Genomic DNA, 11,641 nt, shown 5'->3' on the forward strand with positions numbered 1-11,641 from the left:
TTCTAGTTCTGTTCTAGTTCTGTTCTAGTTCTGTTCTAGTTCTGTTCTAGTTCTGTGCTAGTTCTGTTCTAGTTCTGTTCTAGTTCTGTTCTAGTTCTGTTCTAGTTCGGTTTTATTTCATATACATATGTGTATTTGTGTAGGGTGTTATTATAATTTCCTCTAGAACTGAAAATTCAAAATATGTATGTATATACATTGAAATGTTTTTGCAATCTATGACAGAATAAGTATCAAAATACTTTATGTTTTATAAATAACTTAAAACATTAGCAGACATTAAATGCTTAGGATTTTGTAGAAGAAGTACGTAGTACTTTTAATAATATCTACCAATATCTGATAATGGAGTGTCAGTAACAAAAGTACATACAAATTTATTATGTTCTTAATCGAATGGTGTTTTGTTATTTATCTCTCAAAAAATATGTGTCATAATGATAAGATATACAAATAAACAAATGTTCAAACAGACCCATAATATTATGTTGTCTACAGAAAACAGATTCATCGATCATTTATGTTAGTGTTTTCAATTAATTGTTATAAAAGTTTAAAGCTTTTGAATCGACTAATCGATGAAAGTGATAAATAGCAATAAGTTATTATATGTAATTTTTATTCATACTCCTCCGCAGTAAGATCTTTTTTGAAAAATTCTGAATTTTATGTTGAAAAAAGGACCTTTTGGTTAAAAATTTAAATTTTGACGAAATATTGAGTTTTTGGTGAACATTTTTCTATGTTGTAAAAAATCTTGTTTAAGAGAAAAACTTTTTTTGGTAAAAAAAATTAATGAAAATTTAAAATTTTAACATTACTGGTGAATTGGAATCCGGGAATTCACACAAGTGAATACCCATATTTTTTATTAACTAAGATTTATTTATAAACCACATAATTATGGTCATAAACATGTAATGTTTAGTCAGTCAACACATTTTTTATTTATTTAAAATCAATAGTAAAACAAAATTTATCATAAATTTCAGTGGAAAGATCAATTTTGTTCCAACAAGTATATTTTTATAAATTTTGCAATGACTCATGACCATGTGAATATGATCTCCTCTTAAAAAGGTGCTTAATTTGTTATTGATATAAAATAAAATTTTAATGACTAAAAAAGGTGCATAAATTACACTTGACTACTACTAGTCTGACTAACTAAATGGCAGTATTAAAAATGGTAAAAACACACTTCTTCATACATCAGACACTTGCCATACTAAATTGCTGTTTTTCTTATTATTTATTTTTGTTTACACACTGACAACTAAATAAATGAATCTATTGAAAGAAAAAAATAAACTGTTGCAACAACAAACAAATTCGTCATTTAGTATTTTTATTTTCAAACACTAAAAATCAGAAAATAAAAGTGTCAGACATTTGTCTGCTGCACTTCCAGTCAAAATAAAGATTTACTACAACCGCACAGCACAGCACAGCACACTGCAAGTGCTTGAGCTAAGCTGTGCAAATCATAAACTACACAAGTTTAACTAAACAATTACAAAAGTAATTATTCAATATAATGACAGTTTGTTGTTAGGAAAAAAGAAAAAAATAAATAAAAAACAGACATATTGGTGGATTGGTAGTCAGTTAGTGTAAATAGGTGGCAATGGTATTCGCTAGTAACGCAGCAACATTTGCTAATCATTTCAACATTAATTTGCATGATATTTGCTATCCACTTATAGTTTAGTACTATGCATTTGCAGACAGAAATGTAAATATATGCATTTTCAATAGATCATATTAGTACACTATAGACTAGGTCAGTTTAAGTTCTTTTCTAGTTCTGTTCTAGTTCTGTTCTAGTTCTGTTCTAGTTCTGTTCTAGTTCTGTTCTAGTTCTGTTCTAGTTCTGTTCTAGTTCTGTTCTAGTTCTGTTCTAGTTCTGTTCTAGTTCTGTTCTAGTTCTGTTCTAGTTCTGTTCTAGTTCTGTTCTAGTTCTGTTCTAGTTCTGTTCTAGTTCTGTTTTAGTTCTGTTTTAGTTCTGTTCTAGTTATGTTCTAGTTCTGTTCTAGTTATGTTCTAGTTATGTTCTAGTTCTGTTCTAGTTCTGTTCTAGTTCTGTTCTTTTCTAGTTTACTTCTATTCCACTTCTATTTCAGTCTAATTATTTCATGTGCGTTTTAATCGTTTCTATTTTCCATCTTCAGTTTGTTCAAAACCCCATGATGAAATTCCTTTAAACAAATGTTTAACCCACTGCACATTAATTTATGTGACGTACTGTTATTTCTTATATGTATAGTCTGTTTATACTGAAGATGGAAAAAACAAATAAATTATATTTACAAACAACCAAGACTTTCAGACTAACAGACATTGGCTGATGAAAATAGTGTGTAATCTATTACTATTGTTAGTTAGTAATTTAACATGTAATGACAGTTTGCAAATTATATTGTAGTATATTTTACAAAATCATGCAACAATGTGTGGCAATAACACAAATCATTATAGAAATGACAGAGAAAAAATCAAATGCAAAAAGTACTCATACATTTTGTAAATTACTAACCTTTATTATTATTTTAATTAACCAATAGACAAGAAGGAAATCTTAAATTTAAATTTTTGTGGGTTGGAATATAAAAAGTGGGAGAGAAAGTGAGGGGACTTTAAATGAGAGAATAAAAAGAGAAATATGTATTTCAATATTTGCAATTAAAAGTATAAAAATGTATAACATTTAAAATGAACTGAAGTGTAAGATATCCCATTGAAATCAGATGTAGGCAAACAGCTCTCTTGTTCTCATATGTTATAGGAAAGCTCACACATGTATGAAATACATATAGAACCCAAAAGAGAGTATTATAATCACTACTATAGATTTAGCAACATTGATCAGTCTCATTTTATAAGAGAGAATATGAAAAAAGCTTAAAAAATTCCAAATATTTCCATTAAAACTTATCAATTCCAAATAATAAACAAATATTTTATTTAAACTTTGACGTCATTGTAGAAGTTACTTTTTTCTTCTTTTATATTTCTCACTGTTATCAGCATTTAACGATTATTACTTTACGCTCTAGTATTTTTGTTTAAATTTTTATAATACATGTGACTAATTTTAAATTAATAATAAAAAATATTGAAAACTTAGTACGGTTAACAACATTCTTTTTGTTATTTATTTAAAAAAAATAGCGAAATAGAAAATATCTTAATGAAACGAGTTCTTTGTAAATCGATTTTATGACTACGATTTGTCAGATATTATTAGTTATTCAAATTGGGGAAGAAGTTTCTGAAGAAGGGGAAATTGTTAAAAATATGATTGTGAAATAAAATTCACTTTCGTCTGAAGGTTATTTTTAAGTTTATGAAGCAGAGTTGAAATTTTTTGGATAAATTTTTAATTTAAAATAATATTTGCCTTATCCTCCATATTAATCGCGAAATATGAAACAGTTGTTGCTGGGTTGTTGTAGCAGCGACACGTGTAAAGTCGGTGTGGCTGGGTTGACAATCCTTGATTGTTGTTTGTTCAACTCCGAGTCGTTCAGGTGCGACGAACCGATTGTCGTGGGAACGATAATGATATGAATGATATCAAACAGTCATAACCGTCGGTACATAATGGCTTCTTAACCCCTCATATAAAGACCCTCCTAGAAAATGACTTCGATGATCACAAATTGCTTTAGAATTCAAATACAATAACAAAATTCGTCATAAACAGTTTTTATAAGAACTAAAATCTCAAATTTTATGGGTCTCGGTCTAAAATTGACCCTAACCCTCCATAAAAAGTCCCCTTCAGAAAATTAATTTTACTTTCTTTACTTGATTAAAAAATTCAACAAAAACGGTTTTATAGGAACTGAAATCTCTCTGTTAAATTTTATAAGAGTCGGTACTTAATTGGCCCTTATTCTTTACATAAGACGCTGCTCATTAAACGGTCATAACCTACGGTCCATAATTGGCTCTTTTCCCCTATATATAGACCCTCTCTTGAAATAGCAACGAAATTCGTCATAACAGATTTTATAAGAACTAATATCTCTTAGACAAATTTTATGAGTATTGGTTCATAATTGACCCTTAAACCTCATATAAAGACTCCAATAAAAAATTACTTTCTTTCTTTCATAACTTGATTCAAAATTAACGAAATTGTATAAAAAAGTTTTGTGGGAACTAAAATCTCAGTATCTGTCTAACAAGGGACCTATAAAGACCATCCTCCTATTATCATCTATAAATGGCTTTAAAATCCAAGTAGTAAGTGCAACAAAAAGTTATTTCTTATTAGAAATCAATTACTCCATTGAAATCTAAAGACGTCAGTCCGTGATAGATCCAAGATCCTATAAATTAACCTCTTCCTAATATAAATCTATTATATTCTTATGTTTTTTATTTAATATTGATAAAGGTGTGACATACCTCTGCTGCCATTATGTATAACATTTCCGTCTATATCTTCTGAAATTATCAAAGTCACAGATCTGAAATTAAAAAAGTAAAAACAAGTTTAGAAAATTTATAAAAATATGTTTAATTAAACTTATATAAGATAAAAATTATTTTAAGATTTTCAAGGATTTACAAAACGTATTTAAAGTTTGAAAGTAATAAAATATTTTTCAAAAAAAATTCCCGAAATTCCTTAAGTTTTTTAAAGTTGTTTTACCACAACTCCCTAAAGGTAATGTTTTTTATGTTTTAATTTTAAACATGACAACTCCATTAAATATTTATGAAATTTATATATTTTTTATATAAAACTGGAGTTTTGCAATTTATTATCAATCTAGACAATGTTAAACACAAAATTATGAAAATCACAGCCTCTCCATTTATCTTATCCATTATGTATAAACATTTTTATTTAAAACTATTTTTATGTAATTTCCATCATCACGCACGTAAAAACAATTTTCAACTTTAAAGTGAAAAAAAGAGTAAAATTAAACATTGTTATTTCTGTCAGTCATTAAGATTGATACATGTTTTACGTCTGTTTATTGAAAAGGGTTATTCTAGAAGAGAGATGAATCGATAAAATCAACAAATATCTTGCAAATCGCTTTGGGAACCAAGAAGTCTAGGACTGAAGCGTGATCGCATTGGTCATGGCAACATCCTACAAAATATAGACAGGCCAATCATAGGGTAGGAAACGGACTACATACTATCATACACTGAATTTCAATTTAAGACCATAATACTAACAAGGGCTGATCGGGCAGAGAACAGCGACCTACTGATGGCTCAAAGACAGAAGAATCGAGGAATCAGGAATCTTTTCCGAAAAACTGAATCTTCTACTATCTCTTCCACTACCTAACACCTGCACGAACCTTCACGCTGAGATATATGTCATGCATACAGCCGCGAGAAGAATCCGGTAACTAAATCTCCAAAATTCGACTACACATATATACTTGGATAGCCTTGAATCAATCAAAGTTCTTCACTCCAATGTTATTTAGTCGAAATGTCTTCTCAATTGTATTCTGTTATTGGCACAATATCACGTTGAGTTCATAAGGGTTGCAGGACACGAGTCCTGAAATAAAATATCTTATAAATGCGCAACTAAAGGGTCGGCCGTTTCACTTACGCTTATGCAAAGGGATATTCACACTCCCTTGGTAACCCCATCAACATTTTCAGATGACATGACTTTGAGTAAGACGGTCAAATGATCATTACTTGTAGAATATCTAGACTGCTCTGACTCTTTTTGACAACAGATAGCACTAGGACTCTCTTGTCTCTTAGTTAGAACTCGATCAACTATTGTAGAAGCTGTTTGGAAAAAGAAAAAGTGAAATCGGTACATGAGCACAGACTACGCTATCTTGGTAGAGCTCTGCTCCATGACCTGGACCGTCTCAGAGTTGCGTCACTAGTAACCATAATCAATTTTATTCGAAACACCTGCATGTTTTCACCGAGATCGTAACATCTATGTAGTCAACTATAAATATTGGATATCTGATCAACATAAGATTCATTGCAGATTCATCATCATGTTCCTCAGATCTTTTCCTAAACTGAAAGAAACCCCATCTTAAATACTAAGTTTTGCGGTGTCATTGTGTTAAAGAAAATTATTTCATTAATTTTAAAAAATCTTCGTAAATATAATGAAATGATATCATAAATATAGAATGCAAATATTAATTTTGAAATTTTTCATAAATATAATGAAATAATGTCATTAATATAGTATACATATGTTTGCGTATAAATAATGTCATCATATGTACTTATAATGCCTGACATCATTTAACCAATGATAAAAATTTCATCCACATAATGAAAACGTTTCATTTAATTAATAAAAATTTATCAACCATATTACGAAAAAGATTATAAATTTAAAATTTTTGTATTATTAGCCTAACAACATGTTTCGTTAATATAAAGAAACTTTATCATATATATGATGAATTTTCATTAATGTTAAAATTTTTTTATATTTCAACAATGAATTTTTTCATTGATTTTCCTAAATTGTTTCGTAAATAAAATATAATCTTCTTAGAATCATCAAATTCATTCCCCTACCAGTAACACCCTATAACTACTCCCTAGGCTAAGAAAGATCCAAAACGTACATCAACTGCCACAATGGTATTTCTCCATTATACGTTAAACTAAACAGATTCACTGAAATTTACTTTAAATAAAAGAAAAACTGAAACATGCAACAACGAACATTGCAACAACACTGTGCACTTCATCGTAAAAACATTAAAATTGTTTTTCTGTTCAAAAGGAAGCCAAACAGCAGCACAATCCTCACGTGAACATGCAACAACAATAAAAATCCAAAATAGCATAAAATTACATTAACAAAAACCAAAACGAAACGCAACAAAAATAAATACATATAAATAAATAATAAAAATAGGAAATCATGCAACAGCAAATAGTGAACTTGACCTTGGCATATCCAAACTAATGGCTAAATAAAAACTCACACAAACAAAACCAACAAACCAGTTGGTGTTAGCCAAGCCAAGAAATACCGAGGCACAACCAATAAAACGTAACTATTGCCAAGGCAACCGCTAATTGTTGCAAACATGTCAAGAAGCCACAACAAATCTAAAAACTAAACATTAAATTGACGTTAAACCAACTTTAAAATTTTTTACTAAAAATACCTTAAATAGTGGTATAAATCCTTTTCAATATATAGTTTTAACATGTTTTGACCAAAAAATATAAGACATATCACAAGATCAAAAGTGAGTTAGTGTTTTATGCTGGACTAGTAGTTTTATGTTTATTTAACAGTTTACTTTAAAAAGTTTTATTAAGGAGTTGCCAGGAAGGACTGTTTGGAAAAAAATAGCCTATAAATTAAAGATCCTGTTGTATAGTCTACAGTCTTAATAGTTTAGTCCAGACTAGACTATAAAAAAGTCTATAGTCTAGTCTATAGTCTAGTCTATAGTCTAGTCTATAGTCTAGTCTATAGTCTAGTCTATAGTCTAGTCTATAGTCTAGTCTATAGTCTAGTCTATAGTCTAGTCTATAGTCTAGTCTATAGTCTAGTCTATAGTCTAGTCTATAGTCTAGTCTATAGTCTAGTCTATAGTCTAGTCTATTGTCTATTCTATAGTCTAGTCTATAGTCTAGTCTATAAACTTTACGAAGGTACTAGAAATGCAAATTAGTTCGTTCAAGTTAAGGGCACTACATCGTGGTCATTTCGAAAACAGATCGTTGTCGTTTCGACAACGCAGAAATAAATATATGAATACAATTTACAATTTTTGTATTTAACCGCCTCCAGTCGTACATTGAATCTGCGTTTATAATATTTTTTATTAATTTAAACACGTTGTGAATTTTGTATGTTGTTTGTTGTTGATTTGATAACTTTTTGTACATATATTGACAACGGATGTTATTGAAAAAATTATAAAAAATTTGTTGTCATTTCCTAACCAATCGTGTGAAATTTAATAACGTCTTTTTTCCTGTGTGTAACTGTTGTATTTGTCATTAAACGATGACCGAAACCTTTGACATAATATCCGATCGTATGCTGTCACTTCGAATACCATGGAAAAATTTATCGTGTTCAGTATTGTATCTGTCATTCTCATGTTTTACATAAAATATGCAATTTTCTAAATGTTAAGAATACTTATTTTTATTTAAAGACTCCCAGCAGTTCGACAAAGTGTTAAAGCATCTTAAAATTTCAGTCATTTCCACTAACATCTAACCACCTGATTGGCTCCAATTGATCTTTCGTTATGACTGTATTCTTTGTATACGAGAGTGAAGATAGTACTCACTTAGGTGTTAACGGACAATGTCGTCACTTTAACGTCTCCTAGTAATCTAAAGAGTAGAGTCTTTGAAAAAGAAGCGACTTCATTGATTCTTCTGTTTCTCCTAAAATAGCTAGTTAACTGGGTAGTAGTAGGTTATGGGAAACCGTAAGTGTGAATCTTAATATTAGTTCGGGACTGTCCTTTCAAACTTCTGGAATATTATCAAATATTTATGGGTTTGGCTTTTTGGTGTTGCAAAATAAGTTACAAGTCCCAATGCTGTTTTCCACACATTTTACGAAAATACCACAAATAAATTACAATATCGCCTTAATACCATTAGAATAATAAATTTTTCCTTAAAATAAGAATAATAAATAAATTTTAAAACAAAATCTCTACCGAAATACAGTCGGCAGCAGTTCTTTTTTTGTAAAGTAATTAACAAGCAGGCGTTTTACGTTCATGCTAGGCAGTTTTGTTGAATTAGTATGCAAAATGCTCCTACATCCTCAGAGGCATTATGCATATTTTTGGCAAACGAAAGCACAAAAGCTAATGGCAACTGACTAAATACAGGCGAAACGTAAAGTGTTGAAGTAGTATATGTAGGCTGATAGTTGGTTGCTTGCAGGTTCATTTGCAATTCATTAATTTCCAACAAATGTTTATGAATCAATGATTTCAAAAAAAAGGCTCACTTACACACGCAGAAATTATCTGTAGAATGAAAGATAGAGAGAGAGGTAGTAACAGGAGCAAGTGGGTTTTAAACATGTATTTCTGAAATCATATGTGTGTCAAAATATAAATATTTCAGACAAACATTATTGTTTAATGGTTCGTATAAAGAAAAAACAACTAAAAACTGTTTTTAATTAAATGATTTATTGGTGTTCACTACCTCTTTTTTTTCAATATTATTCATTTATATTCATTCAAAATTTTTTATTAAAATGGAAAATGTGCTTTAATAAAGAATTGTAAATGAATTTGTTGTAAGAAATTTTAATTAATTTATTTCGAATAATTAAGTTGTCAGACAATAACGGTCAATTAATTGTAAAATGTAAAGAAAATTTTAGTGTTAGATTTAGGCGCCACTAGTGGCTGTAAAGTTATTTAAGTTATGATTGTTTATAGACAGTCTTGGGCAGATTTTAAAAGTTTTATATAAGTGTTTCTGGTTGAAGCAATGGTGAGAGAGGAATGTTAAAACACGTACACTTTTTGATTTCCCACAAGTCGCTCAACTCTTGCTCTATGTCCATGTTATTAAAGAGAACTAAATCTGTTTTCGTTTGACCATATTCACGAACGAATAAGCTTTCGATTTGTATTAAAATTTCGTTAAGAATCCTTTAGATTTCTATATCTATGTAGACAGAAATCACAAAAACTAAAAATATGATCACTAGAACTTGATTTCAAGTTTATAAAAAATAGTCTAAAAAGGCCATATTGTTAAAGAGAACTAAATCTGTTTTCGATTGACTATATTCGTGAACGAATAAGCTTTCGATTAATATTGAAATTTCATAAAGAAATTCTAGATTTCTTTATCTATGTAGAGAGAAATCTCAGAAACTAAAAATATGATCATTGCTACTTGATCTTCAAGTTTCTAAAAAAAGAGTCTAAAAACGCCATATTGTTAAAGAGAACTAAATTGGTTTTCGATTGACTATATTCGTGAACGAATAAGCTTTCGATTAATATTGAAATTTCATAAAGAAATTCTAGATTTCTTTATCTATGTAGACAGAAATCTCAGAAACTAAAAATATGATCACTACTATTTGATAAAATGATAAAAATTGATATTTTATGTCTCGCCCTTCACAGTCAGACGTTAAAACTATTTCTAAACTGTTTTTAATATTTATTAATTCTATAATGAAAGTAAATTCATAAAAAAATTTATTTAAATGTCTTGTTTCCTGTTCTCAATGACAAGTAATTAATTATATTTGAAAAACCTTATAATTAATGTTAATTCCGGTGTTTGTTCTTTAAAACAACGGAAGTGTCACAATATAAAATTTTTTTGACTATCGTATTTGTTGATCATTAGCTTTCTATGAAATTGAAAAGAAATAGTCTCTAAATTAATATGCTTTGCTTTGTATTTGATCAATCAATTAATCTTTTTATTAGCTCAGTTTAAGCTTTTTATCACATTTATTAAAGACAGATCGATGTTGAAAGTGTGATGGTCTGATTGCGGTAACATGTCTAAATTAAGTGTAAGTTGTTGTTAATAAGGCTTCACGATCACTTCTTAATATCTTGCAAAGTTCAAACACTTCTTTGCCCGTAAGGGAAACGCTATAATTTCGCAGAAGATCAGTGTCTTTTAAAGTTGCAAAGTTAGATCAGCAAGTTACAGATAGACAACAACTTTTACTTTCATTCATTCTAGATACCATCCAAAGGCGATCAAAAGATCATCCGATTGCAACAGTTATTAATAATAAAACATAAGTATTGAAGCGTATATACGCATTAGGTTATGTGGGGGATGATAGAATCCTTGCACTGATTTTTTTTTTAAATTTAAAATTTATGGTGTAGTCACTTACACATACTAAATTTCATAGTCCTGCGATCACTTCTTTAAAATATATGTACAAAATCCTTTTTAAGCTTTAACATATGTGGGAGAAACAAACGATCACTACTCTTATTTTGCCGATTCTCTATATAGAAACAAATCATTGTGTACCGGTCCATGTACAAGCACTTTACTCTTGAGTTATTTACTTTCTGATCATCGCAGTCCCATTGCTTTCTCTTCAGTATTCATTAAATAGATTCCTAATGTATAACCAATTGGAATGGCTCCATATGCACCTGATTCATTCTTTCTCCCATTCATCTGTTCACAACTTATTATCACTTTGTTCTACTATCACTACTCTTTACTCTTCAGTTATTTACTGTCTGATCATCGCAGCCCCATTGTTTTCTCTTCTGTAATCTTCAAATTAATTGCTAATGTATAACCTATAGGAATTGCGTCTGCTGATTCGGCAAAAGCACTTAAAGATTTTTTTAAGAAGAATCTTTATTGGGATAGGTAGGTAGGCAGGTCGTCCTCGCGATATCATCACTGGGGACACACTTGGGTCCAATAACTGATCTCTTTGTGATAAAAGGACTGGATCTTTTTCATATTTGAACAAATAAAGTGATAAGACACTAATATGCAATCGAGATATAAATTTCTGGCAGGGTATTAAAAATCACATCTAATGTTTGGTCAAACGTGAAAAAAGTTATTATATTTTGATCAAAACAAGGAAATATGTTCAAGTCAACAACATTTCTTATTACACCAACCAAACTTTAAAAAGCTTAAAAAA

The sequence above is a fragment of the Lucilia cuprina genome, chromosome 2, assembly GCF_022045245.1.
Source record: "Lucilia cuprina isolate Lc7/37 chromosome 2, ASM2204524v1, whole genome shotgun sequence".
Classification (NCBI taxonomy): domain Eukaryota; kingdom Metazoa; phylum Arthropoda; class Insecta; order Diptera; family Calliphoridae; genus Lucilia; species Lucilia cuprina.